This window comes from Stenella coeruleoalba (assembly GCF_951394435.1).
Source record: "Stenella coeruleoalba genome assembly, chromosome: 20".
Taxonomy (NCBI): domain Eukaryota; kingdom Metazoa; phylum Chordata; class Mammalia; order Artiodactyla; family Delphinidae; genus Stenella; species Stenella coeruleoalba.
The window spans coordinates 17,894,124-17,908,855 of NC_137166.1; the positions used below are offsets into that span (position 1 = coordinate 17,894,124).

General features: G+C 39.1%; 1 protein-coding gene across 1 annotated transcript in view; it reads right to left on the reverse strand.

Annotated features, from left to right (window-relative positions):
• The window catches only part of TANGO6 (transport and golgi organization 6 homolog), a 176,824-nt gene that overhangs the window by 79,470 nt on the left and 82,622 nt on the right, over window positions 1–14,732 (reverse strand). The window lies entirely within an intron of this gene.

The window sequence follows — 14,732 nt, forward strand, 5'->3', positions numbered from 1 at the left end:
GAGCAGTGAAGAGAATCACATATGATGGTTAAGACTATATAACAATTTAAAGGGATGAGATTTTGTGTGGCTGTTTTGTTTCTTCTTTGAAAAGTTTTTTGAATTTTGACAACTGAGGAAGCCTGACCATAACCTTCATATGCCCCTTGGCCCCTCCTTTGTAATATGAAAACAGGGTAATTTCTGGGTCAGCACTAGCTTTAAGGAAACATGACACGTCAACCCCTTTGGCAATAAGGACCAAATGATCGTGTGAGAGATACCTGCTCCTGCTCTGATCACAGGAAAATGACTATGCATTTCAAGATGTGGTGTAACAGATAAGATACAGAGAAAGCAAAGGTGAACCAAATCTGGCAGGAGTTCATGAAAGCGTTCTGATCTGCGTTTTGGGGCAAAGCACAGGATAAGGCAAATTAACCAACTGAAAAAATATTATTGAAAGTACTTTATGCGACAAAATAGAGACAGTCAACTTTGTAAAATAACTGGTTTTTTTCCCCAAAAGACTTTCATTACAAAGCCAGAAACGTATTCTGATCCAGTATTGACTTCAAGATGATCCCTCAGCATGCTGCTCAGTGATTCTGCAGACCTTGGGCAGTCACCATAGTTTAGGTCTCACTTTACACAGTGCTCTTGCATTGTAGGAAAGACAGTCTAATCCTAAATGTCTTTGCTGACTGGCTCTATCCCAGGAATCTGCTACGTCATCCCCACTTTAAAACCAACCAGATTTATTCCCCTGGGCAGACAACAACCTACCTTCCAAAATACCCACATCAACTTGGAAACCACCTACTCACTTGAATTTCTCAGGTATTTCTGCAGAAAACTGTTAAGAAACACAACTCCCCACATATTGAATGATTCCATTTATATGAAAATGTCCAAAATAGGCAAATTTACACACAGAAAGTAGGTTCAGTGGTTGCTTAGGGCTGTGGGAGTCGGTGGGGGGGAATAGGGACTGACTGCTAACGATATGGAGTTTCTTTATGGAGGGTAAAACATTCTAAAATTAATTATGGTGATGGTTACACACTCTGTGAATATAATAAAAAACACTGAATTGTATATTTTACATGGGTGAATTGTATGGTATATGCATTATATCTCAAAAACTTGTTATTAAAAAACTGTAAGAGTTGTACAACTCAAAAGAAAAAAAAATCCGATTAAAAAATGGGCAGATGATCTGAATAGGCATTTTTCCTAAAGAAGACATACAGATGGCCAAGAGGCACATGAAAAGATGTTCAACATCACTAATCATCAAGGAAATATAAATCAAAACCACAATGAGATACCACCTCACACCTGTTAGAAGGCTATTATCAAAAAGACAAGATATAACAAGTGTTGGAGAGGATGTGGAGAAAACGAGACTCTCGTGTACGGTCAGTAGGACTGTAAATTGGTATGGCTACTGTGGAAAACAGTATGGAGGTTCCTGAAAAAATTAAAAATAAAACTACCATATGACCTAGCAATTCCACTACCAGGCATTTATCCAAAGAAAACAAAAACACAAACTCAAAAAGATACATGCACTCCTATGTTCATTACAGCATTGTTTACAACAGCCAAGATACGAAAACAATCTAAAAGTCTATCAATGAATGAATGGACAAAGAAGACATGGTGTATACACACACACACACACACACACACACACACACACACACACACACACACACAATGGAATACTATTCAGCCATGAAAAAGAAAGAAATCTTAACATTTTCAACAACATGGGTGGACCATGAGAGAATTATGCTAAGTGAAATAAGTCAGACAAAGAAAGACATCCATAAAAAAAAAGAAGCAGCTTCTAAAGAACTCTTATGGAATAAATACTAATATCTATTGTTAAGTGAAATGCAAGGTACAAAACAATGTGTATAGAATTCAACTATTTGTGTACAAAGGGGAAATACATACACACATTTATACATTCATAAATAGTTCTGGAAGGATACACAAGTAACCAATGATATTGGTTGTTTCTAGGGAGGGAAATGGAGTGACTAGAGGATAAATAAGAGAGAAGAGACTTTTTACTCTGTATCTTTTGGTACCTTTTGAATTTTGAACCATGTAATGTATCAAATATAACTAAATAAAATACAAGTTAAAAAATTGTGATAAAGGGCACAGTCTTTTAAATAGAACAGCCCCTTTTAGAGATGAAAATGTAAAAATAATTTTCAATCAAATATAACAGAATGATCACAAACATCTTCCTCCTGAAATCTCACTAAAGTTATAGTCAAAGAGTAAAAAATACTGACAAACAAGGATAAAAAGAATATAGGTATCAAAGGCTGAAATCTGGGACTTCCCTGGTGGCGCAGTGGTTAAGATCCACCTGCCAATGCAGGGGACATGGGTTCGATCCCTGGCGTGGGAAGATCCCATATGCCACAGAGCAACTAAGCCCAGGCACCACAACTACTGAGCCTGTGCTCTAGAGCCCACGAGCCACAACTACTGAAGCCCACATGCCACAACTACTGAGCCCACATGCCACAACTACTGAAGTTCGTGCGCTCTAGGGCCCATGTGTCGCAACTACTGAGCCCACGTGCTGCAACTACTGAAGCCCACGCACCTAGAGCCCGTGCTCCGCAACAAGAGAAGCCACCAAAATAAGAAGTTCACGTACCACAATGAAGAGTAGCCCCCTCTCGCTGCAACCAAAGAAAGCCTGTGCGCAGCAAGGAAGACCCAATGCAGCCAAAAAAAAAAAGGCTTAAGTCTGAGTAAAGAGAGCAAAGATGGGACAAAATAATGATATATATTTGATAGAGTTGTTGGATCATTTGTAAAAAATCAGCAATAATTACATAGAAAACTAAGCAAATATACAAGAAAGGACAACTGAACTAGGTTTAGCAATGAATAACATCCAGAGTCAGCAACAAGCACTGCCCAATGATTTAGCCAAAAACTGTGATGGGGAAATGGCAGAAGGAGAAGGGGTAGAGGCGTGCACGTGCAGGCATGTGTGCATGTGGATGCTAAATCTTCATCTAACATACAGGAAATTAGTAGAAAATGTGCAAAATTTTTAACATCGAGATCCATGAGAGCATTTTATTTATAAATAGGGAGGTAATTACTAGAAGAAACTATTTAAACAGGGGTAGAGGGGATGGTTATCTCTGAGGACTGTAACCATGAGGGGGTAAGCAGGGCAGGAGACAAGCTTCTTCATTCTTTACAAGCTATGTTCAGAGAAATTAACAGAAATAAGTTTGTTTTAAAAACTAGAAAGAAGGTAAAATGTATATTAACCTGGGAGGAAGCTCTAGTTTGAAAGAACAATGACGGTGAAGAGGTAAGGCACAAGGAAATTTTCCTTCTGATGACAAAAAGATAATCACCAACCTGTGATTGTCCTCTCTTGTTGCAGCTCAAGGACACAAAGATAAGGTAGAACCTGAAGAGAAGGAGACTACTACCCTCTAGCAGGGTATTTCAGTTGTTACATTAGAGACCGCTCATTATAATGGAAACTAACAATCATTTCAGCTCCAAGAATCCAGGAAGCTGCACAAACTGGAGAAGTTGGTTATTAAATCAAGGAAGTATGGGGAACTCAACTGAATAGCTGGGCTCTCCTTGTAATCAGAATAAATGATAGCGTCTAGCATGCCAACGTGATGTTAAGTTTCTCTAAAGCTCCAAGGTTGTGCTAAGTGTGGACAAGCCCCAACAACTTTATAAAGATTCAAGATGAGCAAGTGTTACTCAGGCCTGAGGAAAAAAGAGGGTTAGACTAATAAGTTGAAGATTTTTTTGTAAGAATGGCGGTACAGTACCCAGTGTCTGCCTCTTTAAATCAAGATCTAAATAATATACTCAAACACTAAAATAAGGCCAATGTATTTGCTTACATTGTTCTCTAATTCCCATTTTGGAGGGCAAAAAGTTAAAATTAGTAATAATCTATATTTACCGACAGTTCACTATACTTGCCGGAAGCCATTTGGATCATGAAATATTTATTTATTATAATAAATAAAAACCTAATAGCAAGGACAGTAAAAATTCTTAACATTTAATGAGTGCTTTCAATATGCTGGGCATGGTCCTAAGTACTTTATATGCATTCATCCCTTTAATGCTTCCAACAATCCTTTGAATTAGATGCTACTTTCATTCCTAATTTTACTGAGGGAGAAGCTGAGGAACAGAAGGGTGAAAAATATGGCCCAAGATCACAGAGCTGCCATGTGACAGAGCAGGACTGCAAACCTTCATCTGCTACCCACCACCCACCCGGCTGCAGTGCCTAGGAGAAAATAACTGCTGGAATAGCACTAGCTTTGCAAATCCTAACCCCAAAGATAGCAAATCTTATATTTTTCAGTATTCATCAGCCATAAAGTTTACTTTCTGTTAGACTCCAAGGTCAGAGGAAGGACAGGCACTCTGCACAATGCATCCCGTATGAACAGGGCAGAATCCTCTTGGGTCTTGTTGGGCTTCACAGGGACTGCCTTGTTCTTAATTGGTGTATTTATTTATATCTATCTTTATGTGGAAAAGGGAGGTAGTAATGTTAATGAAGTTCACAGATGACTTTAACTTGAGATGCTGCTAACATTAGTGATGACAGAGGAGACATACAAAAGGAAATAAAAAACTTAGATTTTAGTGAGTTTCAGTTTTCCATCAGTGATTCCTAGACACCTCCACTCCACATATTTATGGCTATTGCGAGTCCCCTAAATCTCTTATTCTATTACCCTCCCCCAATAAATAAAATAAAACCCAGAACAGCACCAAAAAGCTTAGAGTCCACTTTGTCAGGACTGCTTCTATCAAATACTTCTGCATGATTCAGAACAGAGGTGAGAAAAGTGAGCCTCAAAAACATGATGATCAAGGGTTCTGTAGTACATACAGAAATATGAACAAAGCTGCGCTAATTGACTGAAGGCATAAGTGAGGAAGGAAGGAAAACAGCAATTACCTCTGCTTTGAGAGTAATCACTGCCCTATGCATTTAGAGAAACTTGCATTTCAGCTGGTCATGGGTGAGAAATAAAGAACCAGGATGTTATTCATTTAGTTCTCTTTACGTAGCTTTCAAAGAATGAAACATTTTGTATATTAACATTCTCTTTATGCCATTAAAAGAAACACTTACTGATAATATGAAAAGAGGGGCTTCTGATTTCCCAGAACACAGTATGTAGTTCTCTTTTAGCTGAATCTAGGTAAGAAAATAAAGCAGTCTTAAAGATCCCTAGCTAGGTGGTCCCAGTAGAGGGAGTACCACCTGAACTCCAGGTTCATTTTTTTTTGTAAGTTTTCTACTGGCCTTTCACCTCAAACCTATGCAAAGAGAAGCTGCAGAATCAGCAAAGCTGACTGATGCGTCAGGTTCTCACTAGTTTTGAGAGAGCCTAAGCCTCCCAGGGGAGTGGTCACCTGGCCTGAAGCTCTAACAAGACAGGGCTGATCTTTCACATGATCCAGTGTCAATGCTCGGAGACCTGCTCTGTGCTTTGGGTACTAAGCAGTGATATAGGCAAGTTCAAAACTCCTGAATTCTCCCATTTTTCCTTAAACATAGCAGATGTCCTAATGAGATGATTAGGCAAGTCTTTGTGACAGGTGCTGTGGGCTAGGACTGGCTTAGAAAAAGTGATTGTTGTGAAATTAGTAACCATGACGTGCAGGACTTAAACTGTAGTTTCATATGGAAACCAGGCAGAGCTACTATAAATTGCCCTGATAAAATGCACATATACACATAAACACCCTGCCTACAATTTTGGCAAGTAACCATATCTAGTATGGCCCCCTTCAGGGATCTACACAGCCCTCAGGTTAAAATCCCTCTGTGAAGCAAGGCACCTATAAATAGAGGGGAAAGGAAAGACCTGAAAAACTGTTTCCACAATCAAAAGAACGTGGCTTTTTCCCCCTGACGATATATAAATAATACATGGTCACTGTAAAAGAGTCAAATACTAGAGAAAAACATAAAGAAGAAAAGAAAAATCACTCATGGATGTATGGGAGGATTGAGGAGTGGAGGCTATGGGGAACCAGTTTCTTTTTAGGGTAATGAAATGTTCCAAAATGGATTGTGGTGACAGACGTGCAACTCTGAATATACTCAAAGCTATTATATTATATACTTAAAAGGGACAAGTTATATGGTATGTGAATTATATCTCAATAAAGCTTTTAAAAAACTACCTGAAACCTAAAATCAACATAAGCATTTTAGTGCCCTCTCATCCATACACCACTCTTTGAAATAAATACACACACACACACACACACATACACACACATATACACAAACACTGTTTTTATAGTGGACAACTTTGTTTTATTTAACAGTCTTCCTTTTTATGGGAGGATGAGGGGGGCTTATTCCTCCAGATGTCTTGGCTTTCACAGTAGATCATTTGAGGTGGTCTGACAATAACATTGAAAACTTTAATAGCAATATTATTACTTAGGATGGAGAAATATTAAGGATTCTTGTCAATTTTACTTCTGTTAAAAAGAGGGGCGGGAATTCCCTGGCAGTCCAGTGGTTAGGACTCTGCGTTTTCACTGCCGGGGCCTGGGTTCAATCTCCGGTCAGGGAACTAAGATCATGCAAGCTGTGCAGCCAAAAAAAAATTCAAAATTAAAAAAAAAAGAAAAAGAAAATCTCTTGCTAAAAGAAGGGGGGGGAAAGGAGTCAACTAAAAAAATTACAAATCACTTATATAAAAGTATATAACAGGGCTTCCCTGGTGGCGCAGTGGTTGAGAGTCCGCCTGCCGATGCAGGGGACACGGGTTCATGCCCCGGTCCGGGAAGATCCCACATGCTGCAGAGCAGCTGGGCCCGTGAGCCATGGCCACTGAGCCTGCGCGTCTGGAGCCTGTGCTCTGCAACGGGAGAGGCCAAAACAGTGAGAGGCCCGCATACCGCAAAAAAAAAAAAAAAAGTATATAACACCGCTGTAAAGCAATTATACTCCAATAAAGATGTTAAAAAAAAAAAAGAGTATATAGAAGTAATCTGCAGCTATGGCATAAATCATAAAGCTTGGAAAACAACTTTAGAATTAAGGCAATATAAATCATTCTTTCACTCATTCACACATTAATAGGGTATCTACTCTGTGCCAGGTACTAAGTGTTATAAACGTAATAGGACAGCACTTGTCTAGAGAGAGAGACAAATTAGACAATGATTACAAGACAGTGTGGTTAATACAGCATGTTTGGGTGTAACAAGAACACAGAAAGAGAAATTAAAAAAGGGTGTAGGAAGGGGTGGGGCTTCCTAGAGAAGGGGACAAGGGAGCTATGCTGCAAAAAGCTCAGGGTTTTGCAATTGCGAGCTGCCCCTGGGACCGAGAGTCATTTGCATAATTATTCATGTGTGGAAAAATTTCATAGACTTTTAAAGACAGAATTAGTATAGGCACCTAACTCCCATTTATACTCTTAGGGTAGATTCTCCAAAGAAAAAGAACTGGATGCAAGTGTATAAACATTTTCAAAGCTGCATTCCAAAAATGTTCCTATTAATTCTCCTACCAAGAGTGTTCAAGTGTGTGCATTTCAATACAATTGGCTAGCACTGGATAGTCCCATTAAAAAAAAAAAATCTGTGTTTTTTGAAATGGTACAAAAAAACCTGTATTTCATTATTATTTTAATCTACATTTCTTTGCCTATTAGAAAAATTTCTCAAATTTTTATTGCTTATATTCCTCTACCATGAATTGCCTATTTATTTTTTTATCCATTTATCTACTGGATATTTTTTTTATTAATCACTATGAACTCTTTATATAGAGAGGCTTAACTGCTTGTCCTTTTGAAAAAAAGTTTATTGAGATGTAATTCATATACCATAAAATTCACCCTTTTAATGTATATGATTCAGTAGTTTTTAGTATATTCACATAGCTGTGCATCCATCATCACTGTCTAATTCTGGAAGATTTTCATCACTCCAAAAAGAAACCTCCTACCCAAGCAGTTACTTTCTTTTTCTGCCCAGACTCCCTGTTCTAGGCAACCACAAATCTATTTTCTGTCTCTACAGATTTATGTTTGTCCTTCTTGTTGCAAATCTTTTTTCTTTAATTATACTTTACATTTTAATTAAGGTTAAATTATTTTCGACATGAATGAGTTTTAAACTTTTAAGAGATGAAATCTATTAATCCTTCCTTTTTGACTTCTCCATCCAGAGACTAAATATTGTCTCTCTGTGCTGCATTCTGTATAATGTCTTCCTTTCTGCCTTCTGGTTCATTAATTCTCTCTTAGCTGTGTCTGCTGTAAAACTCATCCACTGAAATTTTAATTTTAGTTATTCTACTTTTTATTTTTAGACATTCTATTTGGTTTATTTTTTAAATCTGCTACATCAACTTTGATTGTCTCCTATCCCTGAAGATATTTTCATGCTTGTCTTGTTTTTCTATGAATACAGGAAGCCTGGTTACTTAATAATTTGTGTGTGATAAGTCCAACATCTAAAGTCTTCTGGGACCTTGTTTCCTTGTGCTTGGTTATTTTGTGACTATATTTTAATTATTGTACATAATTAAATATACAATAATTATTAATTAATTATTATGAGAGGAGGAATGGAGAGTTATTGCTTAATGGTTAAGAGTTTCTGTGTGGGGTGATGAAAAAGTTTTGGAAATAGATAGCAATTATACAACACTGTGGATATGTTTAATGCCACTAAGCTGCACATTTAAAGATGGTTAGTATATTGGGCTTCCCTGGTGGCGCAGTGGTTGAGAATCTGCCTGCCAATGCAGGGGACACGGGTTCGAGCCCTGGTCTGGGAAGATCCCTCATGCCGCGGAGCAACTAGGCCCGTGAACCACAACTACTGAGCCTGCACTCCACAACGGGAGGCCTCGACAGTGAGAGGCCCGCGCACCGCGATGAAGCCCTCGCACAGAAATGAAGACCCAACACAGCCCTAAATAAATAAATTAATTAATTAAATAAAAATGGTTAGTATAGCAAATATTTTGTTAAATATTACCACAATAAAGTTTTTAAACATTAAAAATAAAAAATAAAAGTAAAAATTAAAAAATTATTTTGAGGATTCTTTGGGGTCTAGGGTGAAGGTCCCTTCTTCCACAGAGATATGCTTTTGTTCTTGTAAGACATCCACAGACACTACCAGTATATAAACTTCTTAAACTCTAATTCTCAGCTTGAACTTTCCTGAATCCCAATAATGCAAATCTGCAGGAAAGGTGGACCATGCTGTGATTACACTGTCTCTAGCGACAAGACAATGCCCCTCTCAGTCCCTGGGGATGAGGTGAAGGGGTACCATTTTTACTTCTGATTCATCTGAAGGTGTATTCCTTTGGGGTCTAAGCTTAATGTTGGAGGTCTTCTATTTGACTCCCCATTTCAAGTTGGGACTAGACAGGTTTTCATTTCTGCAGGTTTGACCTTCAAGAGCATGAAACTAAAACTGAATTTCAGCAAATACTCTGAGGGCAAATGCAGGTTCTTAAGCTCCCTCTACCTTTTAGGGTCTGGCTTTCTCTTAAGATGTTGGCTTGGTAATTCACTGCTTTCTTGTAAGCTCATTTATGCTTTTAAAGTGTTTTAAATATGTTACCCTGCATAAAAACTGTTTTCAGCTGAGGTATCTCATCATTATTGGAAATGGAAGACAGAAATGTATTTTCTTCTAGATTTTTGTCTAGTTTGAATGCAAGATTAAATGCACCTGACGAATATGGCACATATTGAGGTTTCTTTGTTGTTAGTAATATTTAGCATGTTAAGATTTTCCATTTATCAAACATGTCATCTTAAACAAGCATCTTCACTCTTGAGCCTTTCCTTTACACTGCTGTCTCGCTGAGCTCAACTTGAGGTTATTTTCACATTTTCACGTACAATTTTTGACCCACTGACCTAACTGATCCTCTCAGCAACCTAGTAAGTGTTACATGTAACAGCTTCTAATACAAATTGATAAAAGAGCAAACACATGGTGCCACTAGAGAATCATACAGTTAAGAGTAGAGCAGGATGGCTCTATGAGCTCTCGTTTTCCTTATATGTCTTTGTTATGAATAGCATCTGGATAGACACATCTGGACAAAATTTTGCTGTTAATTTAACCATTTGGTTGCTCAATTGCAAGACAAGAAGTAATAGATATATTCAATTTTATCTAATTAGTATTCCCTGACTTAGTAATTTTGCAAACTGAATCACTTTACAAACTAAATATAGAAAAGTTATTATTATGGTCTGGTTTCTAAGCAACCATTTCATTAAGAAAAGCTCTACTTGGGAAAAAAATCTGTTCATCAGTAAGGTTTCTGCTGTTATCATATAATTTCATGAAGAAATAACCACGGTCACCCTGTGCCTTAGTAATCCCTAGTTGTGAAAAGGTCAACAGGGGTACTGTAACAGAGGGAGACATCTGTTTCAATCTGTGCTGGTCCCTGAAACTTGTTATCATGAAACGATTCAGTTTTCCTAAACGGCTACATAATTTAAAACCCATTATCTTCTGATAATAAAAGTAATCAATGTTCATGCTAGAAAACATGAAAAATATAAGAAAAAAGGCACAAAGAAGAAAATAAAACTCATTTGCGTTTCTGATGCCTTCATGTTAGATCTCAACTGAAAAATGGATTCTGCTGCTTTAAAAAATTATTTGAAAACCACTGACCTAAAATAACTCCATATGGTTTTACCTTTGTCATCTGCAATAAGAATATTTTTCGTAATGGTTAGGGGCTGTGTGTTGAACAACTGAGTTCAGAGATTTGTAGAGACAGCCAAACATACTCATTGCATTTCATGAAAACAGGCTTAAAGAGAGACAGCAATCTGACAGGGGTGAGAAGGTGACGAAAGGTATGTGTCACATGACACATCACCTGTGATATGGGTTATAAAACTTCCTTGATAGGTCAGGTAGATGGACTAAGACAGTGATTTTTCAAATCCTTTGTTGTTGTTGTTTTGCGGTACACAGGCCTCTCACTATTGTGGCCTCTCCCGTTGCGGAGCACAGGCTCTGGACGTGCAGGCTCAGTGGCCATGGCTCACAGGCCTAGCCGCTCCGTGGCATGTGGGATCCTCCCAGACCGGGGCATGAACCCGTGTCCCCTGCATCAGCAAGCGGACTCTCAACCACTGTGCCACCAGAGAAGCCCCTTTGTTGTTGTTTTTAAAGCAGCAGAGCCTTGTTTTACCATGATATTTTTAGACAAGGCTCAATGAAAGAGAGAAAAAAAAGAGCCCATCCAGTCTACCCCTTCGTCACTGATCTTCAGGGTCCTTCCTGTCTGCAGTCTCCTCCCCCTGGCACAGCATTGCTTCTTTGCTGTTCCCTCAGTCTGGATTACTGTTCCCTCCCTCCTTTACTAGGTTAATTAATAATCATCTATTAGATCTCAGCTCACGGGTCACCTCCTCCTGCCCCTTTCTATCAGGTAAAACGTCCCTAACACAGGCTCTCATATCACTGTACCTTTCTTCACAGCACCTGTCAAAGCCACATTTCACATTTGTTTGTGTGACTTTTTGATTGGCATTTGTCCCCCTCCTCCTCCCTGCCTTGGACTATATATTACAGAGTAGGTGGTCAATGAATATTTGTTGAGTGAATGAACATTTAAAACCATTAAGAAAAAAAGCAATGGCCAAAAATATTTTACAAATCTTTCTCTCACTGTCTAAAGTCACGTTACCAATAATGGAAAACAGAAATTGGACATAAAGTGTAGAAGTGCTTCTGAAACAGCCTTCTCCTAAGGAAGGAGACTTTAGCAATCATGCCCTGGCAGGTGGATGGGAGAGATGACCTAATTAGGTCTTTAGTAGTGCAGAGTCTGTGATCTATTCCCTGATGCTCAGTTCATTCCCAACCTTCCAGCCTCCTCGGGGACAGCAGAGATGCCACAAGGTCAGGAAACAAAACCAAGTATAAACGTCTAATGTAAAAATCTAAAAATGAGTTGCCCAAACCGTACACCATTTAAGTGCACTTTTCCACCACTGCCCAAGATCTCAACATGACCACAGAGGGGGAAACTGATGCTTCAATCAGTTAAAAATGTTAAACCTATGATTTAGCAACAAAAGGAACTATGTCAGGACGAATAAAAAATATAATTGGGCTTATTAAGTGTGTGAACAGCTTTAAGAATCATCTTAATCACATCTGGTGAGATTAGGAATTTTAATTTGTTTTTGAAATGAAGGGTAAGGTAAGCACTTTAGTTTGGGAGGGAAAAGCAAGAGCAGGGTGACCCTCCAGCTGTTGACTCTAAGTAGTTCCAGTAAAATGGACTGATGCCTTAGAGAGTAAAGGAATACTGTGCTTAAAGATAAGTCTAAAGAGGAACGTGCTATTTTAGTTGAGAGCTCTCTTGCTGTTTTAGCCTTCTTAACTTGTCTTCAAATTCCAACTTTACTAAAGAAAGGGTGGCTCCAGGGCAAAATTTAAATAGCTGTTCTGCAGGGAAGGTACTTACACCTTCTTAATAGCTTGTAAAGTAGACATGTAAGCAACTGACGTTTTATCCCAACGTGTCTCATAACTGCTTTATAGGTAATGAATCCTGCCCTTGTGACGGCTAGCTTGCATGAATAGGAGGTAAAAAATTTGAAATGAGCCCTGGAAACCAAGAAATTAAGTATTTAATCGCTTAGCAGAAAATGTCAAGATCCACTGGTTCCGTGGCTTAATTTTACTGTCTGTAAGAGCAGAGGCCATGGTGATTTGAGAAAGGTGGGAAAATGGACTGGAGAGAGGAGGTAGGTGCAGAGAGGTATAAGGCCTTGGCTCTGGAGTTGATGCCAGACTCCATCACTCACTGGTTGGCCTTTTACTGGTAACAACCTTTGAGCTTTGGTTTCTTTGTCTGAAAAATGGGGAGATAAAGATATTGACTCTTATAGGGTTGTGATGAGGAGTAAATGAATTAATGTAAGTTACATCTCATATGTGGCTGGTGCTCAATAAATCATGAATGAAAATACGAATAAAGGGAATAAAAGTAATAACCATCAACAGGCATGCTGCTTTCAAATCCAGGCAGCCCATCACCAAGACATTACTGGTAGACGGGCAGCAGGCCTTTAAAGCCCTCCTAGAGCCCACACAGAAAGCTCAGATGCCTTGTCTTGGCATTTCGACAGCTTCTGCATTCCAGCCCAATCCCACTTCTCCCCTTCCTGCCCACTTTGCTCCACTAACAATTTGAACTGCTTACCTTACCTGTCTTTATACTTGCCCTGCTCTTGAACATCTTCCTACATTCACTTTTCTTTCAGCCTCAGTCCCCTCACTCCATCTCCACATTCTAAATCCTGCCCGTCCCTATTCACAGTCCTAAGAGCTCCATGAAAAACTACTGTTCTGGTTTTCCTATGTTTATTTTTCATTTCTAAAATATTTGCAAACGAAGTAACTGACAAAGGATTAATCTCCAAAATATACAAGCAGCTCATGCAGCTCAATATCAAAAAAACAAACAACCCAATCCAAAAATGGGCAGAAGACCTAAAGCGACATTTCTCCAAAGATATACAGATTGCCAACACACACGTGAAAGGATGCTCAACATCACTAATCATTAGAGAAATGCAAATCAAAACTACAACAAGGTATCACCTCACACTGGTCAGAATGGCCATCAACAAAAAATCTACAAACAATAAATGCTGGAGAGAGTGTGGAGAAAAGGGAACCCTCTTGCACTGTTGGTAGGAATGTAAGTTGATACAGCCACTGTGGAGAACAGTATGGCGGTTCCTTAAAAAACTAAAAATAGAACTAGCATACGACCAGCTATCCCACTACTGGGCATATACCCCGAGAAAACCATTATTCAAAAAGATTCATGGGCTTCCCTGGTGGTGCAGTGGTTGAGAGTCTGCCTGCCGATGCTAGGGGACACAGGTTTGTGCCCCAGTCCGGGAAGATCCCACATGCCGCAGAGCGGCTGGGCCCGTGGGCCATGGCCGCTAAGCCTGTGCGTCTGGAGCCTGTGCTCCGCAACGGGAGAGGCCACAACAGTGAGAGGCCCACGTACAGCAAAAAAAAAAAAAAAAGAGTCATGTACCACAATGTTCATTGCAGCTCTATTTACAATAGCCAGGACATGGAAGCAACCTAATTGTCCATCGACAGATGAATGGATAAAGATGTGGCACATATATACAATGGAATATTACTCAGCCATAAAAAGAAACAAAATTGAGTTATTTGTAGTGAAGTGGATGGACCTAGAGACTGTCATACAGAGTGAAGTAAGTCAGAAAGAGAAAAACAAATACCGTATGCTAACACGTATATATGGAATCTAAGAAAAAAAATGGTTATGAAGAACCTGGGGCAGGACAGGAACAAAGATGCAGACATAGAGAATGAACTTGAGGACACGAGGAGGGGGAGGGGTAAGCTGGGACGAAGTGAGAGAGTGGTATGGACATATATACACTACCAAATGTAAAATAGCTAGCTAGTGGGAAGGAGCCGCATAGCACAGGGAGATCAGCTCGGTGCCTTGTGACCGCCTAGAAGGGTGGGATAAGGAGGGTGGGAGGGAAACGCAAGAGGGAGGAGATATGGGGATATATGTATATGTATAGCTGATTCACTTTGTTATACAGCAGAAACTAACACACCATTGTAAAGCAATTATACTCCAATAAAGATGTTAAAAA